The sequence below is a fragment of the Schistocerca gregaria genome, chromosome 3, assembly GCF_023897955.1.
Source record: "Schistocerca gregaria isolate iqSchGreg1 chromosome 3, iqSchGreg1.2, whole genome shotgun sequence".
NCBI lineage: Eukaryota > Metazoa > Arthropoda > Insecta > Orthoptera > Acrididae > Schistocerca > Schistocerca gregaria.
Genome location: NC_064922.1, coordinates 736,403,349 through 736,423,521, shown reverse-complemented (window position 1 = coordinate 736,423,521; position 20,173 = coordinate 736,403,349). Strand labels below are relative to the sequence as shown.

Here is a 20,173-nt window from a genome sequence, read left to right as displayed (position 1 = left end):
AGGAATGTACACAGTACCTAATGACTACGCAATAAAGTAAATATTTTAACGGTATTTGTGATAATATTTACTATATAAGTGACTTACTAGTGGTTTCTTCATTCACCTCTGCCTTCTTGTGTTGTGACCTAATATTTGGGAGTGTTTCGTATCGAGCAACTTAACCTCTTACCTGTGTTTACATTCCGCGCTAACCAGTTGCACCTGTAGCAGCGCATCGAAAGCTAAGTACTAATTAATTGTTTGTGTATAGTGGTTTATTTAGGAACTTTAGTAGCTTTCAACCGGTGTTCTTGGTGTTTTCTGGTGAAATAATTTCAGAAGAAATTTTTGGAAACTGCTTTCAGTTTCGTTACTGTGTCATTAGACGTTTGATTTTCTTTCTGTGTTAGTATTTTGTTATATTATCATTTGTTGTTGATTAATACTGTCACTAATAGTAGTTAATCCCCTTCTAGAGCAAGTTTGTGATCATTGTAGTCAGTTTTTTAACATCTTCATATTGTAGTAGCGGAACTTAGATAAAGTAGTTTTCTTGTTTCAATAACTGTAAAATTTTACCATGAGTGAGAAGTGTGGGCTTTGCCGTAGGTTCTTGAGTAGTGGATTGCGGTGTGAGACTTGTTCGAAGTATTTGCGCTGGGGGGAAATGCAGTGGGGAAGCCAGTGGGCATTCTGGTGAGATTCTCTCCTGGAACTGCAGGTTATGTAGCAAGAATAAGTTGATAGAGGAGCAGGAGCGTAAGATCTTTGCCCTTCAGGTGCAGTTGAAAAACGCACAGGAGGAGCTAGATAGGATGAGGAGGGAGAAGGGGGTTGTGAAATGGGAGCTGGCTGTTGGCGAGAGATCTGCTAGGAGAAGGAGATTTTCAGATAGTTTTACTATTGGTGTTTGCAATAGATATGACCAACTGTCAGGGTCTAGTGGAGAGGAATCTCTAGTAGATGTAGATGTAGGAAGTATGCAGCAGACCTCAGCAGTTACGGCGGCTAGGACAGTTGCAAAGTCTAAGAGAAAGAAGAAGGTTCTGCTGTTAGGTAGTTCTCATGGTAGAGGTGTAGGCCAGCAGTTGCAGGAAGTGTTGGGGAGTGAGTACCAGGTCACCGGCATTGTGAAGCCTAATGCAGGATTGGCTCAGGTGACTGTTAACATAGGGGGGTTATGCAGGGATTTTACTAAAGAGGATCAGGTAGTGATTGTGGGTGGGGCTGGTAATAGTATTGACAGGGATGGGGAGTATGACATAGATGGTGACCTGGAAAAGATAGCCACTCAGACTGGCAACACGAATGTGCATTTCGTGGAACTGTTTCAGCGTCACGATCGGCCTCATCTTAATACAGTCGTCAGGCGTAATAACATGAGACTTAGGGGTGCGCTGATGACAGAAGGCATGAGTCACATTTCAGTGGTGTCGGTGGAGTCTATCAGCAGGACGGGTTTCACTAGACATGGCCTGCACCTCAATAGGTATGGAAAGGAGAGGTCGGCAAAGCTTATAGGTGACAACATAGGTGGGGGTGGTGGGATCACTCATGCGAAAATTCCTGTAGTAGTGGGGGTTAGAGCTGTATTATTTTTAGATGTAAGTCAGCTGATAGGTATTCCTGCTTAAGGGAAGTCTCTGTATCAAAGAAACAACTTTCGACAAAGCTTAGGTATGAGATTAATGAGGGAATTAGTAAATTTCATCAAAATATACAAGGTATTAGAGATAAAGTTAGTAAACTGCTTACAGATGTTGACTCTGAAATTATTGGTACATCTGAAAACTTCTTAAATAAGGAGATAATTCAGAGGCTTCCTTTACCAGGATACAGGTTGGCTGGCAGCTTTTCTAGGAGCTTTTAGCGGTGTGGGGGAGTAGCCATGTACGCGAAAAAAGGTATCCTATTTGAGTCAATTGATGTTTCAAAGTACTGCACTGAAAAGGTGTTTGAATGTTGTGCAGGTGTGGTTAAATTTAGTGGAGCTAAACGTCTAACTGTTGTTATTTATAGATCCTCAGACTCCGATTTCACAACATTTTTGCTTAAGCTGGAGGAGGTTCTTAGTTCACCTTATAGGAAATACAAAAATTAATTGTATAAGTGATTGTGCAAGGAAAAGGATGTTGGTAGAGCTCCTTAATTCATATAATCTTATGCAAACCGTATTATTTCCAACGAGAGTGCAAGGGAACATCAGAACAACCAAAGACAACATTTTTGTTCATTCCTCATTACTAGAAGGGCATTCTGTTAGCAAAAACGTGAATGGCCTTTCAGATCATGATGCACAAATTTTAACTTTAAAAGATTTTTGTGCTGCAACACATGTTAAATATAGTTATCAACTTTTTAGGAAAGCTGATCCAGTTGCTGCAGAGATCTTTGTAAACCTTATCAAGGAACAAGAGTGGCAAGATGTTTATAGTGCTGATAAAGTAGACGACAAATATAATGCTTTCCTCAAGACTTTTCTCGTGCTCTTTGATAGTTGCTTTCCATTAAAACGTTCAAAACAGGGTACTAGCACAAACAGGCAGTCTCTATGGCTGACTAGAGGGATAAGAATATCCTGTAAAACAAAGTGGCAATTATATCAAAACGTTAGAAATAGTCAAAATTTAAATGCAGCAGCCCATTACAAAGAATATTGTAAGGTGCTTAAAAAGTTATTAGGAAGGCAAAAAGTATGTGGTATGCAGGTAGAATAGCTAAGTCTCAGGATAAAATGAAAACAGGTCGAGGATATAGAATCAGTGCGTAGTGGGAATGTCCGTGTTACTGATAAGTCGCATATATGTACAGTATTTAATAATCACTTTCTGAATATAGCAGGTGAACTAAATAGAAACCTAGTCCCAACAGGGAATCATATAGCGCTCATAGAAAAAAGTGTTCAGAGACTGTTACCTGAAATGCTCCTCCATGATACTAACAAGAGGGAGATTGAGTTAATAATTAAATCACTAAAGACCAAGAATTCTCATGGATATGACGGGGTATCTAGCAGAATACTGAAGTATTGTTCTATGTATGTTAGCCCAGTACTTAGCCATATCTGTAACTTTTCCTTTAGGAGTGGTCGGTTTCCTGACCGATTAAAGTACTCGGTTAGTGAAGCCACTTTATAAAAAGGGAGACAGGGATAATGTTGACAATTATAGACCTATTTCTATGCCATCGGTGTTTGCTAAAGTTATCAGGAGGGTTGTGTATACAAGGTTACTGGAGCATTTCAATTAACATAATTTGCTGTCAAATGTACAGTTTGGTTTTAGAAATGGTTCAACAACTGAATATGCTATATTCTCTTTTCTGTCTGAGGTTTTGGACGGATTGAATAAAAGGTTGCAAACGCTAGGTGTTTTCTTTGATTTAACGAAGGCTTTTGACTGTGGTGACCACAAAATATTGCTGCAGAAGTTGGACCATTATGGAATAAGGGGAGTAGCTTACAACTGGTTCGCCTCTTAATTTAAGAACAGAAAGCAAAATGTGATTCTCAGCAATATTGAGGGTGGTAGTGCCGTTCAGTCGCAATGGGGCACTGTTAAGTGGGGTGTTCCCCAAGGGTCGGTGCTGGGGCCACTGCTGTTTCCTATTTATATAAATGATATGGCTTCTAGTATTACAGGTGATTCAAAAATATTTCTGATGACACCAACTTGGTAGTGAAGGATCTTGTGTGTAATATTGAAACAGTATCAAATAATGTAGTTCATGAAATAAGTTCATGGCTTGTGGAAAATAATTTGATGCTAAATCACTGTAAGACTCAGTTTTTACAGTTTCTAACTCGCAATTCAACAAGGACCGATATTTTGATAAGACAGAATGGGTACATTATAAGCGAGACGGAACAGTTCAAGTTCCTAGACGTTCGGATAGATAGTAAGCTGTTGTGGAAGGACCATGTTCAGGATCTTGTTCAGAAACTAAATGCTGCTTTATTTACCATTAGAACGGTATCTGAAATAAGTGACAGTTCAACACGAAAAGTAGTCTACTTCGCATATTTTCATACGCTTATTTCATATGGTATTAATTTTTGGGGGAATTCTTCTGATTCGAAATGGGTATTTTTGGCTCAAAAATGGGCTGTTCGATCTATGTGTGGTGTAAGTTCGAGAACTCTTGTCGACCCCTATTCAATAGTCTGGGAATTCTGACATTGCCCTCACAGTATATATTTTCTCTTAATGTCGTTTGTTGTTAGCACTATTAGCTTATTCCCAAGAGTTAGCAGCTTTCACTCAGTTAATACTAGGCAGAAATCAAATCTGCATGCGGAATGCACTTCCTTGATTCTTGTGCAGAAAGGAGTGCAGTATTCTGCTGCATCCATTTTCAATAAGCTACCACAAGAACTCAAAAATCTTAGCAGTTGCCCAAACACTTTTAAGTCTAAACTGAAGAGTTTCCTCATGACTCACTCCTTCTATTCTGTCAAGGAGCTCCTGGAAGAGCTGAAAAATTAAGCAAATTCCAGTGTTACATTGTTGATTTTCTTTACTTAAACTTACGAATTGTCGCCTGAATATGTTACTTATATTTCATTTTATCTGTTTCTACTATCGTGTTATAATTTCATGTATTGACTCGTTCCATGACCATGGAGACTTCTCCTTAATTTGGTCCCATGAAACAATAAATAAATAAATAAATTAATAAAATGGAAATTCAACACAAAAGAGAACCCCCCCTCCCCCCTTAGAAGCTCAAGCTGTGCACTTTTACGACATTAACGTGTTGACGTAATACTGTATACTGTTTTGCTTAAGCAGAGTGAAAGTTATATGACAAAAGTAGCTGGAAGGTGTACTTTCAGGAAGGCTACTGCTGCCTTAGTTATACAGTGTGACCACGAGGAATGTTGAGTATCCAGGGATATGAAGGCAACAATCATTCGAAGTAAAATGCCTAGTAAGTTGTAAATATGGACTCTAAAATGCATACCTTAAGAGCTATGAACACTTCTCCCTCTTCAATAATGTGAAACAAATCTTTTCTACTGCAAACTATTTGCCTTCCATATCTTGATAGGTGGTAGTAAGGATCAAAACAAGAAAAAAATCTATAATACACATGGGGTCTAAAATGCATACCTTAAGAGCTATGAGCACTTGTTCGTCTTTGCAACCGTGAAATACACCTCTTCTATTGGACATCTTAGGTATTGTAAAACACGTCTCTTCTATTGAAGAAGCGCTCATAGCTCTTAAGATGGCCTTTTAGAGCCCACTCATTCAAGATATTTTTACTTCAAATGATGATTCCTGTCATATATGTGAATAGGGCGTGTCATTTTAGAGATAAAAAATAAGAATTCGTGATTTCTGTGAATGAGGGTATCCAAAAATGTGCGTTTTGATGTGTAATATCTTTTTTGATTACCATTTATCTCAGCAAATTTGCTTTTGATTATGTTTATGTAAATTTCCAACAAAAGGACATAAATTACTGTAAACTAAAGCAACATTTTCTCAAAAAATGGTTTGATGAACTCAAATAATTATCTTTATATTCCGTCTCTGTTATCAAACACCGAAAACACATAGTTAAAAACGAAAACAGCTTCAATCAACAATATTCATCAAATCTTGCTTCGATTCGTTCCTAGAAATCATTCTTCTGCGTGATTTCTGGCCTCTAACGTACCCTTCTGGTTCCTCAGGAGTACACAGTTTGCCAAAAGCCTCTGTTCCTTGTTCTTTACACCTCTGTGTGTACTGTCCATGACATGACTACTTTTGAACTTGCACTGGCTCTTGGACAAACTTTCTTATTTCTGATGTTTTGAGTTTACAAGTAAGTGAAGGTTCATATACTGTTTCTGACCTGTCTATCAGTTACAAAAATGAAGTCGTATATAGATTTACTGCAGCTGTCTCTATGGCAAACAGATAAGCCTCCTCGTATATCATCATCTTCATTCTTCAATTAAGTTATCTTCTGGATCTCTGTTTTCCTTTCTTCATGGTCTTCCGTGCATAAAAGTATCTGAAGCACATTTAACTAAATGTGAACCACGATCAATGTTTGTTTATCGGCAAAACAGTATCTGCTTCTGCCTTATTCTGTGATTTTAGGAGCTTCAGTTGATAAAGAATGTCGAGGGGTCCTTCCATCCAAAAGAATTTAGATTTCATTGTAAACCAGCAGGGATAATAAACGGCAACAATGTATTCCGAAAGCAGTTGATACGTCATAAAGTTGTTGCTTTTAAGGCCATGTTTTCAAATCGGATTTGCATTTGTTAATCACTGAGAGTGGCTTACATGACCAATTTCTAATACTGCCATATCAGGTGAAAGTGGGGCTGTCCTTATAGCCTGAATTATTCTGTAACCATAAGCGTGATATGTAGAGAGATCTTTGACAACAGTTTCACTCGTTGAAACTAGAGGCTCTGGAAAGGAAATTCTGAGAAATGAGGGATTGATTTCAAATTCTGTAACACTGCCAAGCATGTTGCTAAACTTAACACTCCAACTGCTGTTAGACAAAGTTACCCCATCCAAGTGTTTGATCAAGTGGCTCAAAGATACTCATTAGTACCAAGAGCATAAACCAACCAGATGACTTTACGATTCAGCATTGTTCCAACTAAATTCATGACTCCTCCCTCCCAACTCGTGTTAAAATTCGTTCAGTCATCACCATTAGTGTGCATACTTTTACCAGTGCTGCTTTTCTTTAAAAAATCCACAAGATGGTTAGCAATAACTTCAGCAGATATCCTTTTTAAATTCTTTCTCTGGAGTAAAATGACAAAGATACCATCCACTCGCACGACTGCAGACATAATGCTCTTCTTTCACAGTACTTGGAAACTGATTACTTTAGTTACCTGCTTGTAAAAGAACTTTAGTGGAATCTTGACGTCCATCAAAGAAGATGCATTCAATCTTTCCTATCCTACATCGATCATGAAATACTTCAAGTGATTCATGACTTTCACTGGGGCCCTTTTTGCTTTATAGTGATCAACTCTGCGTCTCCTGTCTCCTTTAGTAATTAATCCGGCATCCACTATGTAGTTGTTGTAACGGCAGTCATAGCACGTAGGCTGACGCCATACCTAATATTTTGCGATTCAACATTGCACAAGTGTAAAGTATTACACTAACTTGTACTTCAAGTAGAGGGTACATCAGAGTCATCACAAGGTATCTGCGAAGGTCTTCAGAATGTTCATCCTTAACATCAGTTGCCTCTGCATGTTGTTTCGGCGAAAAGGATTTCATTTGACTAATGTTAACACTTCCTTCATTTTCTGCTTATATTTGGAAAGTCTTCTTAATTCATTTTCTTACCTCTTCCGCTTTTCAATTCGTCTTCTGTACTTAGATATATCTGGTAACCAAATCTGATGCAGTCCAACAGATCCAACTTCCTCTCTTTGACCTTTAATGAACACCAGTTCCTTGACAGGGATCTTCACGTCCTTACAACAAGAGCAAGAGATGTTTACAGTTAGCATAAACTGGACATGGACCCTCAAGTTCTGAACATAGCTTAATCTCACACTTGCAGTTGAGGACGTCAAGGAGTTTCTCTAACGTTGCTATGGGAGCCTCTTTCAATTCCATTTTTCCTGTGGTAAGTGATATATTTTGGTGTTTTCCAAGTTTTCTTCTATGTTCTTCAGGACTGTGACTCTATAATTTAAAATTGGCGCCACAAAACTATTTGCTAGCTGCTGCTTCTCAAGCACTTTTGGATAAATTTCCTTTGCAAGAGTGGCTACAGGGTACTTCCTGACATTCTCACCACTCTGCTCTCTAAGTGGAAGCCTATATTTTAGAACAGCATGCAGAGTTGGGATTTCAAAAGGCAGCACTTCTCGACAGGTTCCACTCAAGTTATTCATTTGAGTGATAGTTTCCAGCTTTGTCTTCCTTTTACTAGTCCCGCTTCTGAGTTTTCTGATTCTGAATGTGGAAGAAACTATTTGTTTAACAGGAAATATCACAATATGTGTAACATTAGGAAAAAGACGTTCTGCTGCAAATAAGGATTGTTAGTTTAAAAGCTTTTACGAATGGCCTAAAATGATTAAAGGTTTTATAGGTTATTCTTATCCCTAGAGCCGAAGTAGAGACAGAAACAACGATAAGAAGGCATTTCTTGAATAAAGACAATTTGAGCGGAATTTTACTGGAACGTCAAAACGTTGCGAAATTGAAGTAGCTATTTACCAAGCAAAACAATGCAATGGCCGTTTCTCGTAAATATAATTGGGAATAATTAACTAAACCACAATTTATGACCCCCTCATTTTTTGTAAAACGAAGTCAAAAATTTGACACGCTCTAATGTCTGAATACTGACCATTCCTTCTTTTCTAGAAAGATCTGCTAATGATATTTTCATGGATATTGATAAATGGTTTAAAGCCAATACACTGACGATATGCAATTCAGAACCTGTAAGAGGTTTCCACCCAACATATGCAAAAAGTATGAAGAAGAGCAGATAGAAGAGCTTGACAATCTTAAATTCCTGGGATTGCAACTTGGTAATAAATTCAGTTGGGAGGAGCACATCACAGAACTGCAGAAATGCCTTAACAAATCTGTATTTGCAATTCGAGTGTTAGCAGACACAGGTAACAGAAAAATGAAAAAGATTGCGTACTTTGCCTACTTTCATTCCATCATGTCATATGGTATAATATTTTGGGGTAACTCTTCAAGTAAAAAAAAAAAAGTTTTTAGAATCCAAAAGCGTGTAATACGTATTATTTGTGGAGTAAATTCACGGCCGTCCTGTAAAAACCTCTTCAAGGAACTGGGTATACTAACTACTGCCTCTCAGTATATTTACTCCTTAATGAAATTTGCCCTAAATAATATATCTCTTTTTCCAAGAAACAGCTCGGTTCATACATACAATACCAGGAACAAAAATGATCTGCACAAGGACTTAAAAGCACTTACTTTAGTTCAAAAAGGGGTCCACTACTCAGGAACACTCTTCTTCAATAATTTGCCAGCAAAGATAAAAAATTTAGTTACAAATAAAGATCAGTTTAAAAGGAGCTTGAAAGACTTAATAGTGGCCAACTCCTTCTACTCCATTGACGAATTTTTTAATAGAAACAAATGATGTATTGTATATACTCATACTATTAGTACTGTTATTTCAGCTTAAAAATGATGTATTGTATATACTAATACTATTAGTATTGTTATTTCAGCTTTAAAAAAAAATTGACATGTTCCACATCCACGATGATCTCAGCACGGATCTATGGAACAAAAATCTAATCGAATATAATCTGGACACCACGTATGTAATACCATCTGTTTTAATCATAAGTGATATATTGCCACGAGAGATGCTGCAATGGTGTAATTTTTAATAGATCTTTATGGTAACAATCTCAATTGCAAATAGTCACACATGGTAACTAGTTTAGATCACATTTAATGAACATCCTCACATCTAAAAATTAATCAGAATATTAATAAACCAGTATTTCTGCATATAACATAGCTTGACAATATTTGAAATTTAAAATTTATGTGATTAGTCACGAAAAGTCAAAATTTTTTAAAAACAATATAGTTATAAGCTCTTGAATATAAGGAACAGGACTATAGTACACTTGTGATTACATTTTAATAAGACCACTACTCTTCATACTGCCCGAGGCATCATGGATTATGGGCAGGAGAGGGAAGAAGGTGGAAAGAGGAGATCTGTCTCAGCTCATTACAAGTACTAAGCCAGCAGTAGGAACAAACAGTACATGTTAATATGATCACAGAGATCTTCATCTAGGAATACCGGTTTTCTGCAAGTTTTTAGACCCGGAACACTGGTACATATTATGCAATTAACAGTAATCCTCGTATCCAGATAATGAGAAAATTTGTAGAACACGTCCCTTATGAGAAGCGTTCTCAGTTTCTTGCTTTATGTATTGCACTAGATACAAAGCCGTACTCTGAACCATGTACAAGGAGGAATAGTGATTGCTTAAATACAAGTTCAGTTCTGTTATAAACAATAAATACCATTAGGGAGATAATGGGCTTAGTAATAACGTCTGTGGCGTGTAGCTAAATACTTTACGAACTACTCCTCGCTTTTGCTGAGTAAATGCTTTAATTAGATACATTACTCCAAAAGGCAGTGAAGGTCTGTGAAGTTTGGGGTGCTAAGTGAATTTAGCCGTTGATTAAATGCGTAGATATTTCATCATTAACAAATATACACAGAAAAACACAACTGATTACAAGACGGTTATACATGAATATGGGAAGTGGGGGCATATTGTATCCACCAACTGCAGTTGGCAGCCCTGCAGCGTTGATGGCTGCACAAGCGTACATCGCTGAATATCAGGGAACCAGGCAAGTAGTATGCCATGGAGCGGCGTTCTGTGCAGACAAATTACGCTTGTGAACCTCTTTCCGAACTGGCTCTGGCACGGATGCTCAGTGGGGATTGCGACTGACTCGTAACGATCGCCATTTGGCACAGTTTCCTTGCGGGGTTGAGACGCTGAAGGGCTACTGGTTGTGTTTTATGCCAACGGATGCCAAGCCAGGGAAAAACTCTTCGAATATGCGAGAACCTGGAATGCGTATTATTCGAACACAGCCCCGGACATTGAGCTCTGCAACAATAAGACTGTCGCGGCGTTTTTTGGACCTCTTACTAGTTGATCTGAAGTTTCATCCTCATAAAATGCAGGCGCTTCACGAGTCGAGGGACACTGATAAGCAAAATAGACTTGCCAGCTTCACTGACATTCTTGGAATGATTGACTGAGAAGAAAAAAATTTCCGTGACTGGATTTGTTAGTAAGCAATATTTTCGCGTAGAACTTAGAACTAATTAAACCTAACTAACCTAAGGACATCACACACATCCATGTCCGAGGCAGGATTCGAACCTGCGACCGTAGCGGTTGCTCCGTTCCAGAATCTAGCGCCTAGGACGCACGGCCACTCAGGCCGGCTATTAAGGACATCTCTAGTATTGTTTATCTGCTACAGTAAGGAGCTTGCTAAAATTAATGTTACATAGATTAATATTTGAGATTTTTGTACTGGAAAAATTGCTAGTGGGGATATTAGTATCAAACACTGAAACAATTCGGACCTTTTAAATCTATTTTTGAAGGGTTCCGCAGGAAAGCTTCGTTAATCCACCCAGCAAAGAAGTCAAAGCTAAAGCATGTTAAATTAACTCAGTTTGCAAGTAAAAAATGTAAAGTGCACATTGACGAATTTTTAAGAATAAAGTTTTGGGTAAAATTTACCATTTTAAAATATGTCGTTGCCACCAACATTTCCTTTAACATCTTTTGTGTGTGTGTGTGTGTGTGTGTCAACATTGTCTAGTGTTGGCCACTTAAAGTAAGTTAGTACCAAGACAACATAAAGACATTTCGACTGTGGTAAATACAATAAGCTGGTTCAGACGTATGTAGGGTACAGTAATGGATGAAGAAATATAGCTGCGCAGGGCAGCATAATGTGGAAAAACCTGTCATCGGACTCAAGTGAACAACAACACATGTGCACAACAATTCCGATAGCACTACTAAAATAAGAACTTCCGAGCAAAATCATACAAAAACATCTAGAGCTCTAAGTGTGCCATGAATTTCTTCAGGCATTTCAAAATATAATTTTCGTCTAATACCGCAAAATTATAAACTTTTGAAAGGTTTCTTTATTACAGAACTGAAACAGTTTTTCGCAGCACTGGTTATACAACCATGCTTTGCAGTAACAGTAATGTCTAATAAGGTCTTAAAAATATGTAACAGTACCTTAAAAACATCAATCAGCCGCAAGTGTATTGGATCTTTACTGAAAGATGTGTCATCACCGGGATTTCGAAATGTGTTGTTACAGAAGAATGCTATTTATTAGGGAAGCAAAACGAATTGTCAATAAAGAGGTGCTGAGTAGAATTGTAGTGGAAAAAAGGGCTCCAGGGCACAACTTGTGGCACTACGTAAAAGTTAATTTAGTAAGAAAATGATGTGTGCCTATTGTGGGAAGGGGGGTCAAAGCTGCAGAGGAAAACCAAGGCTTGACAACACTGAGGGTGATCAGTCCTTGTAGTTTGCACTAGTTACGAAGTGATGAAAAAGCTTGCACAGAACAGAATATCGTGGAGAGTTGCGTCAAACTAGCTTCGAAACTAAAATCCGCAAGTACAATATCATCACCGGGTTATGACTTCATATACTTTTTATGTGTAGTCGTTTATTGCGATCTGTTAGTGGAGTGACTCCCTAAGATGGAGACAAATGATGTAGCAAAAGTGGTTACGAATTTGTTACGAATTCTGTTTGTTTATCATTTTTACGGAATATCCTGCTAAACAAGGCAACAGTCATTTGTGAGGATTTCAGGTCTATATAATGAATGCTCAACGTGAGTAATAATTAACTCTCTACTATGGATAGTATCCCACCAGTACATTTGGAAAGGATGGAGCGATAGGAGAGGCATAAAATGAAGTTACCGCACAACTACGTGAGCAGGGAATGGGGAAATTTCTCATTTAAGCGGCTTTGAGAAGAGTCTGGTTGAGATGACTGAGAGGATTAGTGACGGAAACGGCGTGGCTTATTTGAGGCCCACACTTTTCTCCCATTAATATCTGTTGACATTTGACGAATATTGGTGAAACTGTCTGCGAATAATAAAGCGTTGGACATAAAGACCTCATCTAGGACGTGGGGTCCCACGCCTTCCGATTTTATAGGTCAGGTTTATCTGCCATCTGTGGCAAGCCACACGAATCTCCTGACATACAGGTCAACGTGCGGTCTTGTAATCTGATGTTGCCATTGTCCAATTCACTAAATTTAATATACAATGGTCTCATTTGTAGACAGAAGTGTGTTTGTTAAAAATTCATACCACTGATGTATGCAGTGATCACTACTAATCTGTTTATAACAATTTAGCGATAAAAAGGTGTCTCTTACATCACTTAACCAGAGCAACAGTGCATTGTCATTTTGATTTAATTTACCCTAATTTATTATAAATTTAATTTCTTTCGTGCATAGATAATAATAATAACTCCATGTGACTCAACAGCCTGAAAGTCTATCAAGTGGATGCCACGACAGCGACTTGGGTCTCACTAACCTACCCCAGTAATTCTAAGGGTGATAGTGGACCCACAAATCAACGCGGAATCCGAACCACGTGCTGTTTCTCGCAAGTCTTCACTTCGCTGAGAGATGAGGGTTAGGCTAAAGGCGAGATTCGATCCTGCGAACTTTCGGTTTTCTTCGTACACCTGTTTAAAATATTTGTGTCAGATATGAAAAGGAAAATGAAATGACGACTTTCTCATTTGGACGCCGTATAAACTTGATGGCTTCTTAGCAGGAACGAGTGCATAAAGTGCTGTGTCACGATCGGTCTTTTACCGAAGAGTAGACTTGTTACGTATACTAAATGCACCACTGAAATCGAAATGAAGCTGCCACCCAATGTAAAAAAAGTAAATATCTGGTTTTCCCAGGCTTACTTGCGACTCACAGCGTAAACACGTATCAAGTTTAAATATACTAGGGTAGCTGGAAACCCTCCAGGTTTCCTATTACACGTACACAAGTGCTCAAAACGTCCATATTAACGCCTTCGGCGTTATTTAAGGAACGTCTATCCTACTACTATCTAATACGGAGAGCATTCTGTTTTGCTGACATCCCTTAAGGACAAAAGGGTTGGCGCTCCTTAAACTTAACGACCTTAGTTGTACTTTAATCTGTATTACTAAACCGCTATCTGGACAACCCTTTACCAGTTGCCGGTTGCCCAGCTAACGGATTCTAGGAGCAACAAAAAATTAACCAAATTAAACATTTTAAAATGCTGCCATTAAGTGGTACAATCTTCAGTTAAAAGTCTAACAGGAGAAGACAAGTAATACAGTAAGAAACTGTGTGCTTGTCTAGAGGCAGCATATCTGACTGCGCGCAAATACTCCGGACTATATTCATCCAGTACTTGAGAATGAGAACAGTAAGCGACTTCCAACAAACTTTACACGTAATTTTAAAGCTTCACGAAACTACCTCTCGCTGACACATCCCACAATATCACGAAAGGAAGAAAGTTTATAGCTTATTACATGTTCGCCATTTGAGCAAACAAACTTCATCATCGGGCATTACGTTTTACATTTTTTTCTTTTTTGCTATCGACTCCATTAGCAACATATTCCGTAGACAATATCCGCATATTGCACTGAGTGATTCTGCAAAATTATATCACTGTAAGACATATGTTTCAGGGTATATGACGTCATGAACGTTGGGATGCGAGATAAATTAGATTTTGCTTAAAACGGAGCGTAAATTACCCAGACTATTTTCTTTCAGTATTTCATAATGAGAGCACTCAGTGAGTCCCAAAATTTACAAGAAATGTGGCAGTAAATCCCATGCATATGACTGCTTCAAACGCGTGATTACTTTAAAAATGAGTTAATGTGTTAAATGATTGACTTTAAGCTTGTATATATTGATCAGCCAGAACATTATGACTACCTACCCAATAGGTGGTATGTCCTCATTCGACACGGATAATAGCGACGAAGTGTCGTGGGATGGAAGCAGTGAGCTCTTGGTAGGTCGCTGGATGGAGTTGGCACCACATCTACACATACACGTCACCTAATTCCTGTTGATTCCAGGGAGAGGGCGATGGGCTTTGACGCCACATTCAATCACATCCCAGTTGTGTTCGATCGGGTTCAGATCTGGCGAGCTGGGGGCCAGCACATCAATTGGAAGGCACCACTGTGTTCCTTGAACCACCCCATCACACTCCTGGACTTGTGACATGGCGCATTACCTTGCTTAAAAATGCCACTGCCACCGGGAAATATGATCATCATGAAGGGGCGTTTGTGGTCTGAAAACCAGTGTACGATATTCCTAGGTCATCGTGGCACCTCCACTAGACCCATGGATGCTCACGTGAATGTTCCGTAGAGCATAAAATAGCCGTCGCCAGCTTGTCTTCTTCCCGTAGTACAGGTGTCAAGGAGCTGTTTCCCTAGAAGACACTCCCATCGGCATGCAACGCTCTGCAATTGCTCCAGCGTCCAGTACCGATGGGCACATTCCCATTTCAGTCGTAGTTGCCGATGTCATGGTGTAGATCGCGCGCCTTGCCCACTCTGCACACAAACTGCACGCTCTTTGGTACAACATACAGAGTGCGTGTGTCTGACTAGCAGTCATTCCTCGCCAGATGACGCTGCTATCGCCCGGACTGTTTTACATCGGTAGTATGTCGGTGGTCATAATGTTCTGGATGGTCAATGTGTAGTGCATGACGTATCAAGTCCACAGTGACTGTCCCCTCTGTATTTTGGTTGTGGGCTAAAATGTCAGCATTCTTTTGATCACATTTGTAAATGCATATTCTATCCAGGTATGTCATTGTTCTGTAAATTTTTGTTAGTGGAGTTGCATCATAGATCAGTAAAGATATTCCCCCGTATCTGTCCCCTCCCCTGCTGCCTTTCACGGTTCTTGAGTGAGCATATTTTCTAATGAACCTATCAGGGTACAGACATCGATATCGCTAACACGTATAAAAAAAAAAAATATCTCTGCTGGACAGACGATCACAAGTGGCGCAGCCACTCCCCGTTAGCAAAGGAGTGGGGAGAGATCATGGAGTGAATATGCCCGAGTCGGGGTGCGACCCCGTTGATGTGAATAGTATCGCGAAGTATGTGTTTGACGTAATATTGTACTATCCGAATTAGTATATCTTTATGTCGGTGACCAAGCTGAATTTATAAAAATGGTTAACTCGTATGACAATGGGAATAGCTGAGTATCAACATGAAGTTAAATTAGTTTTTAGATCGACAGGGGGAGTATTTGTATGGACTGAAGCTGTAAGACGCCAGTATTACTTACAAGCGTATCTTAGGACTAAATTTGTCCAATAACGCTACAGGTAATCCGATGATGAGTCAAGACGACAGCAAAACATTAATGCCATATCAGTGTAGGAGAGATGAAGGCCAACGTACATGAAAAACACTTATAATGCGAGAGGTTGAGGGGGGGGGGGGGGGGAGGTGCACGATTTGTTTGTCACTGACCCAATACGCTCCCCCCTGCCCTCTCTTCGTACCCTTTGGATCAGTCCTTAAATGGGTTACGCGATATATTGATGTGCTTTTGTTTATAAACTTTTCACTATTGTTTTTAATGTTCCTTACAAATGTCTGGTCCTATTATTTTTACAATATAATTTTTAACTTCTCATGGTCGGCGTTCGCACTCACGTAGAATTTTTTGGAGGACATCATGTTCGCCATTGACTAGAGAAATTGTTTACTTTACTACTGTAATTTCGGCCTTTGGGTCAGTATCAAATTGTACTGCAGAAACTAAAAACATTACAAAAAATGAAGCACAAAGTCTATACAAATAGTCGTATGAACATGGTTATCAGACAGTTCTAAATCTCTCAATTACTAAGCTGCACTATAAGCTGCTTCGTGGGTAAACATTTTCAGACTTGTGTTTTTTTCATGAGTTGCAATGTATACGCTAAGTAAGTGATTTGTAAGATTATGTTCCCGTGTTCTGCATGGACACCCAACTTATTGTAAGACCTTTAGGACAGATAACATACGTATTTTCACTGACTGTGTTACAAATAAATTTTCCTATCCAGTCCCTTTGTACCTTACTACTATATCATCACATAAAAAGCTGTATGTCGTCAACACAAGCAAAACCACGTCATGATATTAAACTCACAGTTGTTATCACTGTAATGTACTACCTCTGATAAATTCACAGAAAATTGACTTGCCACTGTATATACGTGTCAATGGCTTCGGTTGTAAACGGTGTTTTATAACATTGATTTGTGGCGATTTTTGTTAAGGATATTAATATTGGTAACAATCCATTTAATTTACAACGTTTCACAATGTACAGAGCCTTGCGCGAGTTTGATGTTACGGTATTCCCACAGTCAAAAGGCTTAGTTCTGATGATCTAATGGAGCAATGACATGCAATGAAGCAAAATGAAAGTGATGTTATTTTTACCATTTTTTGTGATGGTGTGTATTGCACCTCTGCATACAAGCTGTGAGCCTAATTTTTTGTATATTTTTCAACTTTTGCAATACCACTTGATAATGGCCTAAAGGCTGAAATTATAACAATAAAGTAAGTAACTTCTGCAACGGCGAACACGATGTTCTTCAAAACGCAATATTTTTTCCTTAATTTATCTGTCGACTTAAAACGCAAATTTCCAACGTCACTACAACCACATGACTTTATCACCTGGTGCCATCTATTGCTAATTGGTTTTTGAAACGGCAGCCCTTCATCGGTTGAGCAGCAATGCCAAGAATGTAATTATGAGACAAAACTTGCATTCAGGCAATTTATACTAGATGTAAGCTTAATTGTGAATGTTTTCAAATATTTTTCTCTTAAAGGGGTGTTACATTGTGCTTATAGTTTCGTGGGGACTATGTTCATTTTAACAGATGTTCTGAGGATGGGCGTAGCGACCTCAGACAGTAGAGATATAAGACTTGCTCAGTGTTTACACAATGGTCGCTGACCTCTGGTTTTATATGGGAACTTCTGTAATTAGATAGGTTTTATCTCTAAAGTAATATCAAGTAAATAATACGGTATATCCTGAAACTGTAGGTAACGGCCTTGCCGCAATGGATACACCGGTTCCCGTGAGATCACCGAAGTTAAGCGCTGTCGGGCGTGGTCGGCACTTGGATGGGTGACCATCGAGGTCGCCATGCGCTGTTGCCGTTTTTCGGGGTGCACTCAGCCTCGTGATGCCAATTGAGGAGCTACTCAACCGAATAGTAGCGGCTTCGGTCAAGAATACCTTCATCACGACCGGGAGAGTGGTGTGCTGACCCCACGCCCCTGCTATCCGCATCCTCCACTGAGGATGACACGGCGGTCGGATGGTCCGGGTAGGCCAACGTGGCCTGAAGACGGAGTGCTTTAATATCCTGAAGCTGTTTTTAGCGTGTTGTGGTAGACTGACGATGTCATTACAGAAACAGGATAGAGAACGAACACCTTGTTGCCAACAGACTCGCTGTAACGGTAGTCACTGCTGCAGACAATGCTCTTTCCACACTTAACATTATTCAGAAGCCCAATTAAACAATAAGAAAGTGAAAAACGTCTAAACTGGTGGAGTGCTTGCAGATAATATGAAAATATTGGATGGTATCGCTATTGGAATTATCACACAACTGTTCATTACCATCAAACGCTGCTCTAAATGTGCACTCAAAGTCTCTCAGATGGGATACTGGGTACAGCAGATGTCTCAACACGAGGTATGAAGTGTGTCATGTTTGTAGATTCGTCGGAATACCATCAAGGAGCAGTGCAGGACAGTGATGGCAACGTCCAATGAACGTGAAATCGGCATCAAATGCATTACATCTCTTTATACGCAAATGATTAGCATTTCAGTGCAACTGCACAAAGTAAATAGTACTTACGACATCCACATTATGTCTACAAGAAAGCGCCAGTTTCATCACTGGAAAAGAGTATGTATGTTCGTTGCTTGTAGGAAAATCGTGTTACGCCTCGTGAAAGAAGGAGAAGCATCTACTAACATATATCGTTATTCGACAGCGACAGGACCGTGAGCTGGGCAGACTGCGGTTTACTGTGACGCTTTATTGCTACTCGCACTGATCGAGATCCCCCAACAGAAAATGGGAAATCGATGGCTTCAGAAAAGATGCTGTGCACGATCTCAACGATCCCACGCGAATAGCCCCCGAGAAGACAGACATATTTTTCAATTGGTCACGCGGAATCGTACAGCCATGTCATGAACCGCGAATCAGGAAATGAACTTGTTTGCAGGAAGACATATATCCTCCAAAAGAACGCGACGACATCGGGGATAACACGGACTCTCAGCACGGCGGACCTTTGCCGATGCTCTCAGTGACACGGCAGACAGTAGTACGCCTAGCGAAAATAGTGGCCACCGGAGTAACATAACATCTTTTCAGACGAGTTCTGGTTCTGCCTTCAGCATCACGATCGTCTTACCCATGAGTGGATGGTCCTAGGAGAATGAACGTTGCCAGACTGTATTCTTCCATTTCATACTGGTCCTGCTCCATGCGTAATGGTATGGGGTGCCACTGTGTACACAAGACCACCTCTGGGCCACATAGCTGGTAATTTATGACGTGTTATTTGCAGTGACTTGGCAGCATTTCCGAGATCTCCGTGACTTTCCCAGAAAGAGCGCGAGACTGTCCTTATCTACCTCGACTGTTGCCCTAGACAGCACTTTCTCCAGGTCTCTCATCCACTGGAAACTTCTGGCCATAGGTTGCCTAGAGACTTGGATGCCACCGCTCGCCAGACATTACAATTGATTAAATCATGCATAGAATTGAAGCAGCATAGAATGCATTACCCGTGTCTGTCATCCCGGCTCAGTTCGACTGTATGCCCAGCCAGGATAGACAGGTTGTTGCTGCCACATGTAGCAGATCTGCGTACTAAATCTCGCACCACGAATACCCACAAATCACCAAGAAATTTAATCATGTATACTTCCTATTATGTAGCACATTTCGTCATTTGCTATCCATCTTGGCTTTGCAACTTTTATGGCCAGTAAGGTATTAAACAGAATCACTGAAGTCCACTAATAGTTTACACGTCAGGATAGAGAAAACGATATTTATGGTTTCAAGCAAGAAAGGCGACTTCGACTACTTCTGAGATACTACACTCCTGGAAATCGAAATAAGAACACCGTGAATTAATTATCCCAGGAATGGGAAACTTTATTGACACATTCCTGGGGTCAGATACATCACATGATCACACTCACAGAACCACAGGCACATAGACACAGGCAACAGAGCATGCACAATGTCGGCACTAGTACAGTGTATATCCACCTTTCGCAGCAATTCAGGCTGCTATTCTCCCATGGAGACGAACGTAGAGATGCTGGATGTAGTCCTGTGGAACGGCTTGCCATGCCATTTCCACCTGGCGCCTCAGTTGGACCAGCGTTCGTGCTGGACGTGCAGACCGCGTGAGACGACGCTTCATCCAGTCCCAAACATGCTCAATGGGGGACAGATCCGGAGATCTTGCTGGCCAGGGT

At 39.8% G+C, this 20,173-nt stretch overlaps 1 protein-coding gene and 1 pseudogene across 1 annotated transcript in view; one reads left to right on the top strand and one right to left on the bottom strand.

The window, feature by feature from the left end:
- The window catches only part of LOC126353786 (uncharacterized), a 461,839-nt gene that overhangs the window by 225,527 nt on the left and 216,139 nt on the right, over positions 1-20,173 (bottom strand). The window lies entirely within an intron of this gene.
- Positions 17,694-17,811, top strand: LOC126357315 (5S ribosomal RNA; annotated as a pseudogene).